The 20799-nt window shown below is 49.1% G+C and overlaps 1 pseudogene; it reads left to right on the forward strand.

The window, feature by feature from the left end:
• The first annotated feature begins 329 nt into the window (after window positions 1-329).
• Window positions 330-20799, forward strand: part of LOC133751842 (large ribosomal subunit protein uL10-like) — a 37029-nt pseudogene continuing 16559 nt past the window's right edge.

The following is a 20799-nucleotide window of genomic DNA, read 5'->3' on the forward strand; positions in this document are numbered from 1 at the left end:
ATTGTGACACAGCAGGTTAAAGCTGCTGCTTGGAATCTTTGCATCTTAGAGTACCTGGGATTGAGTCCTGAACCTGCTTCCAATGCAGCTTCCTACTAATGTGCCTGGGAGGCAGCAGGTGGAGGCCTGAGTACTTTGGCCCCTGACATCCATGCAGGAGACCTGCATGGAGTTCTAGGCTTCTGGCTTTGGCCTGGCCTAGCCTTGGCTGTTGTAGGCATCTGGGGAGTGAGCTGGTGGATGAGACATCTCTCTCCGTCTCTGTTTCTCTCTCTATGTCTTCCCTTCTCATTGCCATTCTAAAACCTAAATAAAAAACTGGTCGCAGGATGTCCCTGGGCAATGTGACCACCAGTCTGCCCATGAAGAACAGTAGTCTACTGCCCCCTCCTGAATCAAGGTTGGCCTTGTGATTTGTGGCGGCCAACAGAATGCAGTAGGTGACGTTATTTGTCCCTTACAGCTAAGTTGTAGGATGTCATGCAGCTTCCACTTTTGTCTTCTTGTAACCAACAGGTGAGCAGCCTGGTAGCCTGCAGGAGGATGACAAAGACGTGCTCTTCCAGCCAGTAACCGCAGCCACCATCCATGCATTTGAAGCCACTTCAGGGCACACGGTCTGGGCAGAGCCACCCGATGAAGGCAGCCACATGAAGGAGAGTGGGGGAGATCGGTAGTTTGCCCGCTGGCCCCAGCTCAAATTGTTGCCCCACAAAACTGTGAGCAAGTGCAATGGCTGTTGTTGTAAGTCACAGGGTTTCGGGTCGCTTTGTTACACAGCTGTGAATAGTGTACACCACTCGCCTACAAGCTTCCTCGTGCATGGCCAGCTTACCTGCTGCTAGCCCTTCCCTGATCTTTCTGCTGCATGGCTTCATTCTCGTTGGTCCTGGAATATTCCAGACCCTTTCCCACCTCCAGGTCTTTGCTTCCTGTGGCAATTCTGTGCCAGGTTTGTCTTCACTTCTCAGTGCAAATTAAAACACCACCAGCCTAAGTTCAACTACCACAGAGAAGTCTTCACCACCACCTCTCTCCCCGAAGTTCCTCCACCAGTTACTTGTACCATTGTTAGGATTTCTTCTCTTCTTCCAGTTTACAATAATCTTATTCCTTCGTTGGTCTACCTGTTTTGTTTATTTATTTATTTTCAAAAAATACCATGGCATTCTTTTTTTTTTAAAGATTTTATTTATTTGAGAGGTAGAGTAACAGGAAGTGAGAGGGAGAGACAGGAGAGAAAGAGGTCTTTCATCTGCTAGTTCCACTCCCCAGATGGCCATAATGGCCAGATCTGCACTGATCCAAAGCCAGGAGACAGGAGCTTCTTCCAGGTCTCCCACAGGGGTGCAGGGGCCCAAGGACTTGAGCCATCTTCTACTACTTTTCCAGGCCATAGCAGAGAGCTGGATTGGAAGAAGAGCAGCCGGGACTCGAACCGGCACCCATATGGGATGCTGGTGCTGTAGGTGGAGGATTAACTTACTGCGCCACAGTGCTGGCCCCTGGTCTACCTGTTTTATAAGAACATAGAACTACATGGGCAATGAATTGATCTGGCTCCTTACTATTATATCCCCAAGACCTCGCTCATTGTAGGTGTCCAGTATGGTTCTCTACCTCTATGTTGAAGGAATGGAAGGACCTCTTTATGGTGGCAGCCTAGGATCCTGTTCCAGCCTTTGAGGAACCACCCTGTAGCTTTCCTAGACATAATATTAACCAGGGCAGGCCTGAAAGTTATGAAAATGAGATGCTGACCCTCAGTTTGTGTAAGAGAGGTCTTGATGCTTCCTCCATGTCCTGTGCCTGTCTCGCTTGGCCTCTTCTTAAGCCTGCCTTGTTGATGCTCTAGGCTGCATCAGTTGCTTCAAGGCCAGTCAAGACCAGGATGTGGCCTGCACTGGGGCCAGGGTGGAGATGATTTCCAAAGGAAGAGACCATTAAGGAAAATGGGAGACACAGGCTCCACTTGGAGTTGTTTTTTCCAGGTTCTTGGTGGAGGTTCTTGGATTTTCTCTTTCACTTCACAATTTCAGGTTCTAGAGATATCCTGCAGCAAATGTACTGTGTGTGACCTAACACCCCTAGTGGGTTCTGGGGCAGACAGACATTAGTCTTTCTGCTGTGATTTGTTACACAGAAGTGGGATAAATAAATATCATGAGTATCTTCCAATTGGTTCAGATCAAGTTTTTCTGGGGAAAAAATGGAACACAACTTTTTGTTGTTTTTTGGTCTTTTCAGAACTTTTTGGACTTCAGAGCAATGGCAAGGGATCTGGACCTGTAGCAGGTAGTGCCTTGTGGAGGGCCTACAAGGATGGAATGCACAGAAGGTTGAGCACAGAGCTGGGGGTGGCAGGCACCCACTAAAAGTTAGTTGCTATTATTGCACATGTTGGGAAATGGGGTGTTTGGTCAGATGGAGCTATCATAACAAAATACCACAGACAGTGCGATTTTAGCAACAGATATTTATTTTCTCATAGGTCTGAAGGATTTAAAGTCCAAGACCAAGGTATTGGCAAAGTAGGTTTCTGGTGAGGGTGGGCGTAGGGAGGAGTAGAGGAGGGAGAGCCCTCCGGAATCTCTTCTTATAAGGGCACTAATCCTAGAGCTCTCCATTTTCATGGCTTCATCCCAACCTAATTGCCTCCTAATGGCTTTATCTCCAAATGCCATGACATTATGATTATGGTTTCAACGTGTGATTTTTAGTGGACATAGTTTAGTTCATGGCAAAGCACTCCCTCCTTCCCTCTAATGAGTTCACCCTTCCTCACTGGCCGTCCTCGATGTCTTGTGGCTCCTAAGCCAGTCATGGTCTTGTACCCTGGTTATCCTTTGTACAGGCTCTCCCTGCCTGGAATCTTCTTTGTGGAGTCATCCTTATTTTCAAGCTTTTCATTTACCACTCTTCCAGCAACCCCATATATTCCTACAGACTATCTACAACCTTCCTTCTACCACAGGACTTAGGATTTTGTGCTTACAATGTGAGAGAGAGAGAGAGAGAGAGATCCCTTCTATCCACTGGTTCATTCCCCAAATTGCTGCAATGGCTAGGGCTGAGCCAGGCTGAAGCCAAGAGCCAACAGCTTCTTCTGGGTCTCCTAAATGGGTGGCAGGGGCCCAAGCACTTGGGCCACCTTCTGTTGCTTTCCCAGGCCCTTAGCAAGGAGATGGATAAGAGTGGAACAGCAAGGACATGAGCTGGTACCCATATGGGATGTAGGCATCGCAAGCAGCAGCTTAACCTGCTATGTCACAACACCAGCACCAGGTCTTTCTCTCTCTGCCTTTCAAGTAAAAGTGAAAATAAATAAATAAATAAAATCTAAATGCTCTATTTAAAATATTTTTGTCATTTGCTTAAGCAAAAAACAGCAGAAATCTTAAATTCTAAGAAGAAAATGCCATGTGTTTATCAGCCTTTTTGCAAAGAGCTGTGGGAAGGGCTGCAAACGAAAGGGGTGAATAATGGGTAACTTTGTCCCAAATGTGCATCTCAACACTTTTCACTTCGAGAAATGAATACAATCACTGCAGGGTGCCAAGACATGTAGCTTATTTATTACACTGGATTGAGGGAATCATAGTTTCCTTGTAGCCTCTGAGCAAAAGGTGCTGTATTCTAGCACACAAGAAAATTCAAAGAAGCCACTGGATAGATGATACTCCACTTGGCAAGGGTTCTTTGCTTACTGGGCTGATGGAAACAGAGGAGTTGGGAAAGGGTTGGGCGAGTTTCGGATTATCCTCTCAGACTTAATATTTGTGACTGTTCTGGGTTCCAGGAGCCAGACCTGCCTGGACCTTCCCTCCTGGCTCCTGGCCCTCTGGTGTCAGGCCAGAATGAACACCAGCATATGACCTCAAGGTGGGAAGAGAGAGTCAGGGTAATCACCACCTGTTTGTTCTTTCCCCACTATGGTCTGTTCCCCCATGGACCAGTAGCACCTGTATCATCCATTTGCTTGTTAAAAATGCAAGTTCTGGGGCCAGTGTTGTGGTGTAGGGGGTAAAGTCGCTTCCTGGGATACCACTTCCAATCCAGCGCCCTGCTAATGGTCTGCAAAAAACAGCAGAAGATGGACCAAGTGTCTGGAAACCACGAGGCACACCAGGATGAAGCTCATGACTTTGGTCTGGCCATTGCTGCTATCTCGGGAGTGAACCAGCTGATGGAAGACCTTTCTCTCTCTCCCTGTCTCTGTCTCTCCTACTTTGTAACTCTGACTTTCAAATAAATAAATAAATAAACAAAGAAACAACTTTTTAAAAAAATGCAAGATCCTGGTCTGACCTGGAATCTACTGAGGCCTCCAGTAGGTGCTCCCTGAAGTCTGGGTACCGATGTAGGATCACTCCCTGGGGGAGAATCACTCCCTGGGGCAGCCCCTCCTCCCTGCAGACCCTCCCCGCTTTCTCTGGACTCAGAGAACTCCACTTCTTCCTTTTGTCCCTGCAAGTCTTAGGGTAGAAAGGGTCTCACAGCTCTTAGGTAGCTCACAGCTCTTCATTGGTTGGTTGCCTTTTCCCCACCTGTAAGCACCTCTATTGAAGTCTTTTCAGCTGACTCCTTTGTGTGCTGCCTGTCTCCTGCTGAGAGTCTTTTGACATACAGAGGCCCTAACTGTGCACCAAGTATCCAGGGTGAGGAGCAGCATGGTTAGATCAGGGTAGGAGTAGGAAACACACAGGTCCAGATGGGTTCCCCCTGAGTTTTTCTATTTTTTTTTAATTTAAAAAATTTTTATTTTTATTTTTATTTTTATTTGAAAGACAGAGTTACAGAGAAAGGCAGAGACAGAGAGAGAGGTCTTCCATCCACTGGTTTACTCCCCAGATTGCTGCAACGGCTGGAGTTGTGCTGACCAAAGCCAGGAGCTTCTTCTGGGTCTCCCATGCAGGTGCAGGGGCCCAAGCACTTGGGCCATCTTCTACTGTTATTCCAGGCCAAAGCAGAGAGCTGGATTGGAAGAGGAGCATCCAGTACTAGAACCAGTGCCCATATGGGATGCCAGTGCTTCAGGCCAGGGCTTTAACCCACTGCGCCATAGCACCGGACCCCTGAGTTTTTCTGACCTGATATTGTGCCCCAATCCCTGCAACAGGCAGATTCTTCTTCCTGGCCAGGGAAACTCCTTGGAAATCCTGCCCCTGATGTCACCATATAGATACCCCTCTGCCATCCAGACCCTGTGAGAGATGGCAGCCTGCAGGAAGGGCATGGGGGTGGGGTGGGGAGGGACTGCTATGCCACTCAGGAGCTGTGTGATTTTGGACAAGTTGCACAGCCTCTCTGCACCTCAGGTTCCTCATCCATGAGCAAGATGAACACCTATTGTGTGTGTATTTGGAGGATCACACACGATGTTGGATGTGGAGCACCTAGAACAACATCAGATACAGAGTAGGAGCTCCTTAAACCCAAGAGCCTCTGCCTTCTCCACAAATGCAGGACAGAGGAAAGAAAGTCAAGTGAACCAGGTCAAACTTCTAGAACAGATGTTGCTCTGGGGCCATAACATCCCCAAGGAAAAGGTACGTCCACATGCTGGAAGCCTCTGGAAGCCGTGAGGGCTTTTATAAGCCCTGTGGGAACCTAGTTCTTGGGCTTCAAAAAGGAGAGGCAGGGCTGGCCAATACAGATACAGTTTGCTGGCTGTTTTTTGTTTTTAAGATTTATTTATTTATTTGAAAGCCAGAATGACAGAGAGGGAGGGAAGAAGGGAGGGAGGAGAGGGGAGGGGGGAGGAGAGAGAGAGAGAGAGAGAATGACTCTTCCATCTGGTAGTTTACTCCCTAAATAGCCACAACAGCCAGGGTTGGGCCAGGCTGAAGCTAGGAGCAAGCAATTCCATTTGGGTCTCTCACATGAGTGGCAGGGGCCCAAGCACTTGGGGCATCTTCCACTGCTTTTTGCAAGGCACTAGCAGGCAGCTGAACTGGAAGTGGAGCAGCTGGGACATGAGTCAGCATCCATGTGAAATTCTGGTGTCGTAGGTGGTGGCTTAACCTGCTGCACCACAGCACTGCCAGCCCTGGTGGTCTTTTACATCCTGCTAATGCGCACCCTGGGTGCCACCCACATCGGAGACCTGAATGGAATTCTGTGCCCCTGGCTTAGGTCTGAACCAGCCCCCCTTATGAAGGGCATTTGGGGAGTCAAACAGTAGGTGGGAGACCTTTCTGTCTCTCTGCCGTTCAGATGGCAAGGTAGCTAACTAAAGTAGGTAAGTTATGCTCTGCGGCTTGGTCCCTGTGTGGCCCCTGCCTCTCTGACCTCCTGGTAGCCAGAGGAATGTAGTACCTGAGGAATCCCTTGAGGTGGAGTGAATTAGCAGCATTTAAACAATTTTTTTGTTTTGTTTTCTGAGAGAGAGAGAAAGAGAGAGAGAAAGAGAGAGAGAGAGAGAGAGGAGAACCTTCATCAGCTGGTTCACTCCCTAGATTTCTGCAATGGTTGGGTTGGGCCAGGTGGAAGCCAGGAGCCTAGAATTCCACTGCTTTCCCAGCTGTATTAACAGGGACCTGGATTGGAAGCAGAGAAGCTGGGACTTGAACTGGTGCTCTAATATGGGATGTCGGCATTAGAGGCGGCGGCTTAGCTCTCTGAGCCACAATGCCAACACCCACCGGCTGGTTCTAAAGTAACTTCACAATCTTGGCTCTCTCTGGAGCAATCGTCACCCTCCCTGGGCTGTCACTCGCTCTGCCCAGAACTGAGGATCTGTTCTCCAGCCCCAGCTGCTCCCGAGAGAGTTCACTGCATCTCTTCTAGGCTTGCCCAGTCCCCTGGCACTTCTCTGGTGCCATCATTGCCACAGGTGTGGGGGCCTGGCACCAAGGGGGGCCTCAGTAGCCACAGAGATGAGCAGTGCCTTCACATGCACCCCTGGGAAAGGACTCGCCTCGGGTTTGCTTGCCCCCAAGTCTTCCCTGGCAGATGCTGGCTGAGTGTTGCACCTGTGGGGTTCCAGAAAGGGTGCTGGAGATGCAGGGGATGCAGGGGTTGGGGGTGGGGGTGGGGTCAGACAATGCTCTCCTGGTGCTGCAGGCTGAGCAGGTGGACGGCTGTGTGCCCAGATCCCAGGATCAACATAGGGCTGTGAAGACAGGCTGACTGCCAGTGAGCATCAGAGAGATCTGGAGGGACGCATGCAGGGGTGCTCTGTTCCTTTCCTGCCTAGAATTGTCTTCCCAGCAGTGAGAGCTTATTCCCAACATGGTGATAGCTGCCGGGCCCGGGGTGGCCCCACTCTGCCGTCCCTTTGCTTCACAGAGTCTTTTTTTTTTTTTTTTTGACAGGCAGAGTTAGACAGTGAGAGAGAGAGACAGAGCATGGGTTCACCCCCCACCCAAATGGCAGCTACGGCCAGCTCGCTGCGCCGATCCGAAGCCAGGAGCCAGGTGCTTCCTCCTGGTCTCCCATGCGAGTGCAGGGTCCAAGGACTTGGGCCATCCTCCACTGCACTCCCGGGCCACAGCAGAGAGCTGGCCTGGAAGAGGGGCAACCGGGACAGGATCCGGCGCCCCGACTGGGACTAGAACCCAGGGTGCCAGTACCGCAGGTGGAGGATTAGCCAAGTGAGCCACCGGGCTGGCCACAGAGTCTTAAAAAACAAACATCACGGCCCCTCACCTCCAGGAATGTTTTAGAAATGTAAACGTAGTGGGGACTCAGGGGTTGTGGGATGCTGCTGGCAAGGTCAGGGAGAGGTCAAGGGCGCTAGATGCCCTACAAAGCTAGGACAGGCTGGCTCAGAGAGGAACTGTACATGCACCTCACTCTCGGCCGCCCTGCCTGTTGTTCAAGCAGGTGAAAACCCATGTGTAGTGATGTGAGCCTGAAACCCAATTCTATTTTATATGTAAACATGAAAGTATTTTTTGCTCAATTTTAATAAACACTGAATTTTCTAGGAACGCAATTGTGTAAATTGAGGAGAATGTCCTTTGTGTTGTTTGGAACTTTGCCAAGTGTTGTTCCTTGCGCTAAAAATCTTGTCACCAGGGGCAGCACTGTTTATCAGATTTGAATGCCCCATTGCATTCAGGTTTATTTAATCCTTATCTTAAAGTTTCCTTTCCTTTTGTTTGTTCATTTTTTTTTTTTTTTGACAGGCAGAGTGGACAGTGAGAGAGAGAGAGAGACAGAGAGAAAGGTCTTCCTTTGCCGTTGGTTCACCCTCCAATGGCTGCTGCGGCCGGCGCACCACGCCGATCCGATGGCAGAAGCCAGGTGCTTCTCCTGGTCTCCCATGGGGTGCAGGCCCAAGCACTTGGGCCATCCTCCACTGCACTCCCTGGCCACAGCAGCGAGCTGGCCTGGAAGAGGGGCAACTGGGACAGAATCTGGTGCCCCAACCGGGACTAGAACCTGGTGTGCCGGCGCCGCAAGGCAGAGGATTAGCCTAGTGAGCCGCGGCGCCGGCCTTGTTTGTTCATTTAAAAGCAGAGTTCCAAAGAGGCAGAGGCAGAGAGAGGGAGTAGAAGTCTTCTATCTACTGGTTCACTCCCCAGTTGGCTGCAATGGCCAGAGCTGCGCTGATCCGAAGCCAGAAGCCAAGAGCTTCTTTCCAGGTCTCCCATGCAGGTGCAAGGGCCCAGAACTTGGGCCATCTTCTATTGCTTTCCCAGGCCATAGCAGAGAGCTGGATCAGAAGTGGAACAACCGGGACTAGAACCAGCACTCAAATGGATGCCAGCATTGCAGGCAGCGGCTTTATCTGCTACGCCACAGTGCCGGCCCCGGGTTTCCTTTCTTTATGTTTATTTATTTGAAAGGCAGAGTCACACACACGCATGCACACACACAAACACACACACACACTGAGATGGAGACAGAGACAGAGAGAGACCAATTTGTAGCCACTGGTTCACTGCCCAAATGTTTCAAACAGTCATGCTGGGTCAGACCAAAGCCAGGAGCCTAGAACTCAATCTGGATCTCCCAAGTGGGTGACAAGTACTTGGGCCATCACCTGCTGCCTCTCAGAATGGGCATTAGCAGGAAGTTAGATCAGAAGCAGAGGAGCTGGGACTCGAACTGAGGCGCTTTCATACGGGATATGGGCATTGCAGATGGTTACCTAAATGCTATGCTGAGTGCCTGCTGCTAATCCTTATTTTAAAGTGTCAAAAGTAAAGAAAAAGTGTTGGCCATGTGAAAGATTTTCCACCCACTGGTTCACTCCCCAAACGGCCACAGACCGAAGCCAGAGCCAGCAGCTTTCTTCAGGTCTCCCACATGGGAGTGTTGGGGCCCAAGCACTTGGGCCATTTTCCACAGCTCTCCCAGGCACACCAGTAGGGAGCTGGATCAGAAATAGAGCAGCCAGGACTCACATCAGCACCCACATAGGATGCTGGCTTCCCAGGCGGCTTAACACATTATGCCACAACACTGGCCCTGGTGATGTGAAAGTTTTAAGGCCAACACAACAGAGATTACACCAAACACTAAGGAGTGTTGTAAGACGAATACCTCAGTGGGACAATAAGTACCTCGAGCGCTGGAGCCCCTTTAGGGAGGTCAAGGCAGCCTTTTTGTGAGGTGATGTTAGGTAAAAGCTAAAGAATGACCAAGAGCTAGCTGTGCAACAGTGCTGAGGCTCCCATAGCTAGGCATGTCCTAGGAACTGTCAGAACATTCAACTGGAAGACAAGTGTGTACTGGGGAGAGCACCAGGACTGGAGGTTTGAGTAGTAAAAGGGACCTTAACGGCCACAGCAAGAATAGTATTCTATAGGAAGTCATTGGGAGGTGACCTGGCCAAAGTGCAAAATGAGCCTGGGAAAGCGAAGAAATACTCAGAAAATGGTGGGGGCGTGGCAAAGTCAGAGGCCAATTTGACAGAGCTGCTAGAGGCCGAGTCTGGGCAATTTGTGCACCAAAATAAAAAGCGATAGTAATGGCTTGTACTTCACAGAGTAGAATAAATAGCCAGGAGTGTATACTGATGGAAGTAACAAATAAGGAATGAGAGATGCTTCATTACAGGAGATCAAATTGGTAAATACAGAAACGATGGCCAAAGAAGATCATCACTGAACAAACACTGCAATCATAATTGTCACAAGCAAGCACCCTTAGTGGTTACTAAATTGGTGGGCAAAAGAATTAATGAAAAAGGATATTTGCATAGCCATAAAATATCTCTCTACAAGACACTTACTAATCACAAACAGAAAACTCATGCACCAGAGACACCTCCTAACGAGTGGCCAACATTGTCACTTGTAATGGGAAAATCAGCGTCACATGCCTTCTGATAAAATCACTGAGAGGTGCCTGTTCTTGCCAAAAATGCCCACTTGAAATGAATCATGGATAAACATCAGACAGATACAGAGAGACTTTTTTTTTTTTTTTTTACAGGCAGAGTGGACAGTGAGAGAGACACAGAGAAAGGTCTTCCTTTTTGCCATTGGTTCATTCTCCAATGGCCGCCGCCGTCGGTGCGCTGCGACCAGTGCACCGTGCTGATCTGAAGCCAGGAGCCAGGTGCTTCTCCTGGTCTCCCATGGGGTGCAGGGCCCAAGGACTTGGGCCATCCTCCACTGCACTCCTGGGCCATAGCAGAGAGTTGGACTGGAAGAGGAGCAACCGGGACAGAATCCAGAGCCCCAGTTGGGACTAGAACCTGGTGTGCTGGCGCCGCAGGTGGAGTATTAGCCTATTGAGCTGCGGCGCTGGCCAAGAGAGACGTTCTACAAAATAACCAGCACATACTCTTCAGAGGTGGGGCAGGCATCTGGCACAGTGGTTAAGATGCTACTTGGGATGCCTGCATTCCAGATGGGACAGAGTCCTGGTCTGAGTCCCGGCTCCACTGCGTCCGATCCAGTTTCTTCCTAATGCACACCCAGGGAGGCAGCAGGTGGTGGCTCAAGTACTTGGACCCCTACCAGGCTCCTAGTTTTGGTCTGACCCGGCCTAGGCTTTTTTTTTTAGGCATTGAGAAGTGGACCAGGGGATGGAAAAATCTCTCTCTGTCATTGTCTGTCTCTTGCTCTTTCAAATAAAATGAAAATAAACACTTTCTTGGTATTGATGAATATTTTTAAGAGATTTATTTACGTATTTGAGAGGCAGAGTTAGAGAGAAAGAGGGAGAGACAGAGAGGTCTTCCATCCACTGGTTCACTCCCCAAATGGCCACAATGGCCAGAACTGGGCTGATCTGAAGCCAGGAGCCAGGAGCTCCTTTTGGGGCTCCCACATGGTGCAGGAGCCCAAGTCCTTGGGCCATCTTTCACTGCTTTCCCAGGCCATTAGCAGGGAGCTGCTGGACCAAAGTGGAGAAGCTGGGACTCAAACTGATGCCCATATGAGATGCTGGTGCTGCTGGTGGTGGCTTAACTCACTATGCCACACTGTTGGCCCTGTTGAAGATTATTCTATGGATTATTCATTCTATGGTTAAGACAAAGAAGCTTGGCAAAGGGCAAATGAAAGTGCCAAACTCTGTTGCAATCTTCTGAAACTATTAGGAAATAAAAAGGTGCATAATAAATACATTCTAAAAAAAATCACATGCACATTGTGATATTATGATATAACATGAAATAAATATTTTGGTTTTCATCCTCGTTCCCAACCAGAACTCCTAAAACGCTTGTAATCTCTTAAGCAACGGGGACAATGGATGCAAAGGACTGTCCTTTGTTTTTCTTTTTCTTCTTCTTTTTTTAAAATTTTTATTTATTTATTTGAGGAGTAGAATTACAGACAGTGAGAGGAAGAGAAAGAGAGAGGTCTTCCATCCGCTGGTTCACTCCCCAAATGGCCGCAACAGCCAGAGCTGCATCATTCTGAAGCCAGGAGCCAAGAGCTTCTTTCAGGTCTCCCATGCGGGTGCAAGGGCCCAAGCACTTGGGCCATCTTCTACTGCTTTCCCAGGCCCTAGCAGAGAGCTGGATTGGAAGAGGAGCAGCCAGGACTAGAACCAGCCGCCCATATGGGATGCCAGGGCAGCAGGTGGAAGCTTTAGCCCACTAAGCCACGGTGCCAGACCCTGTTCTTTGTTTTTCATAACAAGCCCCTTCCAGAGTACTTGCTCCGATGTTAATGAGGTGGCCTCTGGAAAGCCCTGGATATGGGGACTGCTTGGGAGGGGAACCAACCTCGTGATTACAGGATTGAAACTTTCAGCGCCAATGATGTAACTGGTCAGAGGGGGCTTGGAAGCTCTGGGCCACTCCTTGCTCCCCCAGGCTTGCCCTAGACATCTCTTCCATCTGGCTTTTCCGGATTGTGCTCCTTAGTGTAAACAGGTAAATTATTTTCTTGACTTCTCTGGGCCATTCCTGCAAGTTATCGTACCTCCCCCCATCTATAGTCAAGCAGTCAGAAGTGTGGCAGGCCTGGACTTGTGATTGGCATTGGAAGTGGGGCAGTCTTCATTGTGGGAATCTGATGCTAACTCAACTTCTTGGATTCCCACCACCCATGTGGGAGACAAAGACTGAGTTCCTGGCCTCCAGGCTCCTGGCATTGGCCTGACCCGCCTCCGGCCATTCTGGGATTTTGGGAGTGAACCAGTAGATGGAAGATCTCTCTCTTGCTCTCTTTCTCTGTCTGCCTTTCAAACAAAAAGCACTCTTGGGCCAGAGATTATCATGTAAGTAGAAGAATTTGCTTCATTTCTCCCCTGAGTATGGAGAAACCCAGAGGCAAGGAGTGGCATCCCAGGGGGAGGTCCAGGGAAAATGAGGAGGATCAGGTCCCCCTCAGCCAAGCACTTCAGAAAAGGGGGGCCCTAAACAGAGGATCTCTGAAAACTGATAAGGGGGAAGGCACGGTGTGACAGCAGCCCAACACCTTGGCAGGAGACATGAGTTTCTCCACTGCCCACTGAACTGCCTGCCGCCCATGGAGTTGCTTCACAGAGACCTTGTGCTGCCTGGTACCAGCAGTCACAGCAAAGCTCCAAGGTGTTCCAGTGACTACGTGGATATGCTTTTCCATCTCAGAAGCCGCACTCCCAGTGGGACCCCATCACAGCAAGAGAGGCCAGGATCAAAACGCCAGCACGGATGCCATCAAAGGTGGACACAGGGGAAACACCCCTGGGAAGCACTAAGACTGTGTTCTGCAGGGACCCATGGCCCTGAGCCGGCTCCTCCACTCCGGGAGGGGCTGCCTGCCCTCGAGTCTGCTGCCATCGCCCATGGAAGAAGTGAACACCGCTGTGGTGACACCAGCACCGAGACTGTGCCGGCTCAGCCGTGTCGGAGGAGGAGGCAGTTCAGCTGCGGTTTCGTACAGGGCAAGCCTGAGCTCCCGGAGGAAGGAAAGGGAGAGGGAGTGTGCTCCCCTTGCTTCCTGCCTGCGACTTCCCACCCCATACCTGGAAGACCTACATTGTGCCCAGATGTGTCCAAGGAATAAGGTCGTTATAAGAAGCCCTCAGTAAGACTAAAACACCAGAATCAAGGGACACTTGTGGCTTACTGGTCCCTTCTCTCCTGTGGCCTGCACTCTGGAGCAGCAATGGCCTGTGGAATGCAGCCACGTGCAGGTGGATCCTCCGAATCCTAAGGCCTGTCTCCTTTCAGATGCTCCCCTCCCCCCGCCACCACCAAGAAACTACTGGACTTTGCTCAGCAGCCGTGTCACTACAAGCAGCTTTGGAAAGGCACAGTAGGGCCACCAAGACCTCAACAGGGCCATCTCTGAGTCCGGTGTGATGGCTGCGGGCCCCAAGCTCCTGGAGACCAACCCTGCACCTCCCATTGTTGTGGGAGCACAAGAGTGGTCCCCGGCAAGTGTTCATACACAGCTGGCAGAGCCCGGGCTGGGCCTGTGGGGTCTCCAGTTCTGCTACTGTCTTTTCTGTCACCCCCCAAAAAAGGGTCACAGCTGAAGCAGGGGATGCAGTCCGTCCACTCAGCACACAGTCCACGGAAAACCTCCAAGTCCAGAACACTGGCCCAGCCACACTCCCCTGCTGACTCCGGCCCCAAGGCTGTGTTTCCCATTGTCAGCTTAGCAGGTAGCATTTTTTTTCTTTCTTCCTTTTAAAAATTGATTTTGTTATTTTTTTAGTAAGCCAAGAAGAGCAGCTGGACTAATGGAAATACTAGTTACCAGCTATACATTGTGGAAACAGATACTGTTTTTAAGTGTTCAGGAGGCTTTCTGATCATAAATATTTCAAAGAGCACACCATTAATTCAAACCAATCCATAATACCTCGTAGCCCTGCATCTAAGATACCAGTCAGAAGAAGTTTATTCACTAGTTTTAGTCCCAGTGAATCCATACGCAAACGTTTGGGTTGGATGATAGCAAGATAAGTTGTCTTCATTTTCTCAAAGTGTTACTTATGACCCAAATATTTCTAAGCCAATAACCTACTATGACTTTTTAATTCAGTGAATTGCAATCTGAATATTTATTGACATTTCTTGAAAACCTGAGACTCAGCATTTGCATTTGCTCTATAATCCAGGTGCTAAATCTGGTTTTTGGATTTTCGTATTGCTTTTGCTTTGTTTTACAGGGTTGCTTTCTCCATCTCTCCTTCCCTCCTCTCTCTCTGCCCTCCTTTAATCCTGTCCTTTGGAAAAATGAAATAATGCCCAGAACAGTCAGAAGCAGAGTGGTGACACCACTCAAAGGCAAGGAGAGCCAGGAGGAAGCTGACTGAGCCAGGACCAGAATGGAGATGTTTCTAGCTTGCTGTGTGCCCTCTGCCTGCCGTGTGTGGGGTATGATGGGAATCACCACCGGCTACTTTGTGTGCTTTGTGCCTGGTGTGCATAGTCATTGCATGCAAGTTAAAATGATCGAGGGCTTTCCTTTACTCTCTAGGGGACTTTGTAGGACTTGGGGAGGATCCATGTGTTCGTCAGGTTGCTAGGCTTAAGTCCAAGGTCTTTTATTACTTGCTCCTCTGGCTTGCTTTTCTCAATGTGGTGTGGCGTTCTGCCTCCACCGCCACCCCTCCGCCCCTTCCCACGCTGTCAGGAGGAAGAGAGACAAAGAGTTGCAGCTGATACACTCCAGGCACCTCAGACGAACTCCTCGGGAGAGGGAGGACCTTGTGTGGGCATCTTGCTGCTTAGGGGAGCTGAGAGAAGAGGTTTGCACTCTCCCTTCCCAGCCGGACATCAAGCCACGGCCATGCAATGGGATGAGGAATCTGGAGGCAGCCCTCCAAATTTCCACGAGGGCCTGCAAGACTCCAGAGTGGGTGGGTACTGCAGCTACGGAGCTGAAGACAGGGGCTGTGCCGAGATGTCGCTGCTGGAGGCAGACCTGTGAAACTCCCCTACAGGAACCGGAAGTGGATGTTACAGCATCTTCAAGGAAAGGCGGAAAAGGAGTTTAAAAAATCCCAGTTCACTGGACTGGAGTTAATTTGCCTAAAAACACACCAATAAAATGTCTACGTTTTGACAAAATAGGGGTTTATAAACAAAAATTGAAGTTTGGTGATGTCCATCTTAACTGCGTATTCAAACTTAGCACCACCAGGAATGGGAAAAGTTGAAATGTGTCTTCTGGTATGATAAAATGGCACTTACCTAGTATTGCTGGTAATACCCTGGCCAAAAGGACTTACTAGGAATGTAATCACAAGGAAGCAGTCAGTACTGATGACACGAGCTGTCTCAATGTCGGCATTAAGTGACCCCAATTCTCGTAGGTTTTGTGCTTTTAGTAAGCTGGAATTTATATAAAACGAATTAATAATTGTATTCCACCACTACGATAGTTTATGGACTCCTCTTTTTTTTTTTTTAAGATGTATTTTATTTATTTGAAAGACAGAGTTACAGAGAGAGGTAGAGACAGAGAGAAAGGTCTTCCATCCGATGGTTCACTCCCCAGATGGCCGCAATGGCTGGAGCTGCGCCGATCTGAAGCCAGGAGCCAGGAACTTCTTCCGGGTCTCCCATGTGGTGCAGGGGCCCAAGGACTTGGGCCATCTTCTACTGCTTCCCCAGGCGATAGCAGAAAGCTGGATTGGAAGAGAAGCAGCCGGGACTAGAACCAGCACCCGTATGGGATGCCAGTGCTGCAGGCCAGGGCGTTAACCCACTGCGCCACAGCACTGGCCCCATGTACTCCTCTTATACCAAATCTCCCACTATACTTCCATTAGCAAGCAAGTCTTGTTTTGGGTAGCAGTTTCTTGGGCACATCCTTTTGCAAAAATCACAGAGCTATGCAGTTAAGGCGTGTGCGTATTTTAACATATATAAGTTGTGTTCCCTTTTAAAAAAGTGTCCTGATTTAAATGATAAATTATAGTTTTCCTAGTTATAAGAATGTTTTTGAGATTATTGCAGAAATTTGCATAGGGAGTATTACATGATACCATAGCAACAGGAAATTTCTTGGATTGAGCTATTGTGGTTGTATAGGAATATGTCTATAATATATAAAGAATATTACAGAAAGACTAATGATTGGTTAGTGAGATACAGAACAAATACACATGTACCAGCTTTCAGTCTTGAAAATTATAAAATAAAAATTTGGAAAAATAAACAAATAAATAAATGGCACTTACTATCTTTCATTAAAAGTAAAAAGAACCCAAATACTCATCAGCAGTCACTGCTGGTTTTCCCTCCTCCAGGCCCTGACAACCATGGATGCACTTTCTGTCTCAGTGGATGGCCTACATTGGACATTCCATATGAATAGAATCATACATAGGTAGCCTTTTGTGTCCACTTTTTTCTTTTCTTTCCTTTTTTAAAAAGATTTATTTATTTATTTGAAAGTCAGAGTTACACAGAGAGAGGAGAGGCAGAGAGAGAGAGAGAGAGAGAGAGAGAGAGAGAGAGAGAGAGAGGTCTTTCATCCGATGTTTCACTCCCCAGTTGGCCGCAGTGGCTGGAGCTGTGCCAATCCGAAGCCAGGAGCCAGGAGCTTCCTCCAGGTATCCCATGTGGGTGCAGGGGCCCAAGGACTTGGGCCATCTTCTACTGCTTCCCCAGGCCATAGCAGAGAGCTGGATTGGAAGTGGAGCAGCTGGGTCTCGAACCAGTGCCCATTTGGGATGCCAGCACTTCAGGCCAGAGCATTAACCTACTGCGCCACAGCATTGCCCTCTGTGTCTGGTTTTTTTCACCAAGAAAAATATACCAAGGCTTATTCGTGTTATAGCATATATCAGTACTTTATTTTTTAAAAAAACTTTTATTTATTTGAAAGGCATAGTTATAGAGACAGAAGTTGGGGGAGGAGAGAAGAGAGAGAGAGACAGGGGGAGAGAGACAGAGAGGGAGAGAGAGAGAAAGAATGAGAGAAAGAAAGAATGAGAGAGAGAGAGAGAGAGAGAGAGATGTTCCATCTGCTGGTTCACTCCTCAAATGGCTCCAATGGCTGGGCCTGGGCCAAACTGAAGCCAGGAGCCTGGAACCCCATCTAAGTCTCCCTTGTGGATGGCAGGAATCCAAGCACTTGACCATCTTTTGCTGCCTCCCCAGGCACATTAGCAGGGAGTTGGATTGGAAGTGGAGCAGCCAGAACTCAAACTAGAGCTCATATGGGATGCTGGCATCATGGGCAGCAGCTTCAGATGCTGTGCTACAACACTGGCCCCTCTTTTTTTAAGGCTGAATAGCATTCTGTTATATGGAAATGGAATTAATCCATCCCCAGCTGAGGGCCATTTAAGTTGTTTCCACTTTCTGGCTACCATGAATGATGCTGCTGTGAACAGTTACACACACGTTTTTGCATCAACATATACTTCCATTTTCTTGGCGATGTATGAGGGTACTCTTGGAAAGATGAAATTAAAAGATAAATTGATTTTGATGCAAATGTTCTTTGAAAGCCATGCCTAGCTTTTTCAGTAATGTGCATTTCCATGAACTTTTTGAAGACCCCTCATCAACCAAGGAGCAGAATTGCTGGATCATCCGGGTGACTGCTTACTTTTGCAGGAACAGCCAAGCTGGCTCCCACAGTTTGCATTTTACATTCCTGCCAGCAATTTGTGAAGCTCCCTTTGTTCCCAAGGGTTCAACACTTGTTACTGTCCGTTTCTAGAAATTATAGCTGTCCTAGTGCCTGTGAGCTGATCTCTCCCTGTGGTTTTGATTTGTGTCTCTAAAATGAGTGCCAGTGTTGAACAGCTGTTATGAGCTTATTGGCCATGTGTGGAAAAATGTCAATTCAAACCCTTTGCCCATTGTAACATTTGGGCTCTTTGTCCTTGTAAAACTTCTACTCCCAACAATTATACATATTTATGAAGTACAGTGTGACATTTCAGCTCAGGTATACGATGCATGCCAATCAAATCAGTCAACATTTCTCTCTCCTTGACATTATTTTGTGATTGGAGCCTTGGAGCCCTTCTCTCCTGTTTGCTCATAAAGTATGTAAGAGGTCGTTGTGAGCTGCAGTCACTCACTGTGTTGTGTAACAATAGGAACTTATTCTCTCTCTCTCACTCTGATTTGCTACCTCTTATCCAACCTCCCTCTCTCTCTACCCCATCCCATAACTTCTAGGAATCACTAGGCTGAGTTCAGACTAAGTTTTAAAAAATACATATTTCTTCTCTGTGGTAGACATTCATTTTGGAAGTGATTATAAACAGGTTTAAGTAGGACTTGCTTATTTTAAAGCTTATTTATATTTATTTGAAAGGCAGCATGACAGATTAAGAGACTCACACATGCACATATAGAGTCCTCCGTCTGCTGGGTCACTCTGCAAATGCCTGCAACAGCCAAGGCTGGGCCAGGCCAAAGCCAGGAGCCAGGAGCTCCTCCATAGAGATCTCTTGTGGGTGGCAGGGGCCCAAGTACTTGATCCATCATCTGCTGCCTTCCTTGTTGCTTACCAGCAGGCAGTTGGTTTGAGAGGTCTTCCATCCACTGGTTCGCTCCCCAGATGGCCGCAACGGCTGGAGCTGGGCCGATCCGAAGCCAGGTGCTTCCTCTGGGTCTCCCACACAGGGCAGGGCCCAAGAACTTGAGCCATCTTCTACTGCTTTCCCAGGCAGTTGCTTTGGGAGTGGAGGTGGAACTCAATCCAGGCCCTTAGCTATGAGATGCGGGCATCCCAAATGGTGGCTTAACCCGCACAGACAGTTAATTTTAGCTTCCACACAGGAGGGGGAACAAGCAGTATTTATTTTTCTGTGTCTGTTTGTCTTTCTACTGTTGAATTATAAGAGTTCTTTATATATTCTGGACACTATGCCTTTTTTACATTTTATTTGAAAGGAGGAGGAAGGGGGGAGAGAGAGAGAGAGAGAGAGGGAGAGAGAGAGGGAGAGAGAGAGAGATAAAGTGACCGGGAGCTTCTATCTGTTAGTTTTATGTCCCAAATGCCTGGAATGGCTTGGGTGGGCGCTGGCAACACAACCCAGATCTCCCACATAAGTGGCAGGAACCCAATTACTTGAGCCAGCAGGGGCTACATTGATAGGAAGCTGGATCAGTAGCTGAAGCCAGGAATCCAACCCAGGTACTCTGATGAGGGACACAGATGTCTTAACTGCTAGGCTAAATACCCACTGCACCCACTGTGGATTTTGTGAAATATAAACACAGATGTCTCTTGCCAAGCATCCTTGTGAGAGTGATGTCGTCTCTGAACCCTGTGTGGCAATCCCTGGCACACTACTGTGATACTCTGGGAAGTCAGAGTGACCTGGATGTCCGACTACTTCCTTAAGGTCAGCCAACCCACGGAGGATTATCCCAAATGCTTCATTGTGGGAGCAGACAATGAGGGATGATGAGGCAGAGAGCCATGTCCCTCCACGGGAAGGCCAGGGCACTGATGGGCAAGAACACTGGGATGGGCAAGGCCCTCCACGGGCATCTGACAGCCAACCCGGCCCTGGACAAGCTGCTGCCTCCTGTCTCGGGGGAGGTGGGCTTCTCGTTCACCGCGGATAACCTCACTGAGATCAGGGACATGCTGCTGGCCAGTGAGGCGTCTGTGCTGGGGCCCTTGTGCTCTGCTGGAGTTACTGTGCTAGCCCAGACCTCTGTCGTCCAGGCTTTGGGCGTCACCGCTCCAATCTCCAGGGGCAACCACAGAGCCTTGAGTGATGTGATGCTGATAAAGCCTGGAGACAAAGTGGGACCCAGCAAAGCCACGCAACGTAACCTCCCGCTTCTCCTCGGGCTGACCACACACGCAGCTACTCCACAACACCAGCATCTACAGCCCTGAAGGGCTTTGACATCACAGAGGAAGCTCTGCCCACTCACCTCCTGGGGGCTGAGCACAACGTTGCCCGTGTGTCTGCACACTGTCAGGATCCCCTTCCGCCACCAGCGGGTACCAGTGGGACCTGAGTCCTCCTTCCTGCTTGCTGACAGGGTCAGGGCTCTCCTGGCTGACACACCTGCACTTGTGACTGCCATCCCCACTGCTGCTGCAGCCTCAGCCAAGGCCAAAGCCGATGAAGAGTCAGAGGAGCTAGATGAAGATACAGAGTTTTGGTCAGCGCCGTGGCTCACTTGGCTAATCCTCCGCCTGCGGCGCCACCACCCTGGGTTCTAGTCCCGGTTGGGGTGCTGGATTCTGTCCCAGTTGCTCCTCTTCCTATCCAGCTCTCTGCTGTGGCCCGGGGAAGGCAGTGGAGGATGGCCCAGGTGCTTGGGCCCTGCACCCTCATGGGAGACCAGGAGGAAGCACCTGGCTCCTGGCTTTGGATTGGCACAGCACGCCAGCTGTAGCAGTCATTTGGGGGGTGAACCAACGGAAGGAAGACCTTTCTGTCTCTCTCTCTCACTGTCTAACTCTGCCTGTCAAAAAAAAAAAAAAAAAAAAAGAGGATACGGGGTTCCAT

This window comes from Lepus europaeus, chromosome 2, assembly GCF_033115175.1.
Source record: "Lepus europaeus isolate LE1 chromosome 2, mLepTim1.pri, whole genome shotgun sequence".
Taxonomy (NCBI): domain Eukaryota; kingdom Metazoa; phylum Chordata; class Mammalia; order Lagomorpha; family Leporidae; genus Lepus; species Lepus europaeus.